A 285-nucleotide genomic window follows, 5' to 3' on the forward strand; every position below is an offset into this window, starting at 1 on the left:
GAGAGAATAAGGAGAACACTTGAGGACATAGGGGTAGCCAAAGACTTCATGAACAAAACCTAGACCACATGAGAAATAATACAAAGAATCAACAACTGGGATCTCATCCTATTAAAAAGCTTTTGCACCGCAAAAGAAATCACCAACAGAGTGAAGAGACAACCCACAGAGTGGGAAAAAATTCTGAGCAGTAATTCAGACAAAGGACTAATATCTAGAACATACAAAGAATTTTAAAAATCAGACCTCCCAAATTTAAAGACTCAATCCAAAAGTGGGCGTCTG

The sequence above is a fragment of the Heterocephalus glaber genome, unplaced genomic scaffold (assembly GCF_053883595.1).
Source record: "Heterocephalus glaber isolate CG9 unplaced genomic scaffold, H.glaber_assembly_v1.0 deba00001097, whole genome shotgun sequence".
Taxonomy (NCBI): domain Eukaryota; kingdom Metazoa; phylum Chordata; class Mammalia; order Rodentia; family Bathyergidae; genus Heterocephalus; species Heterocephalus glaber.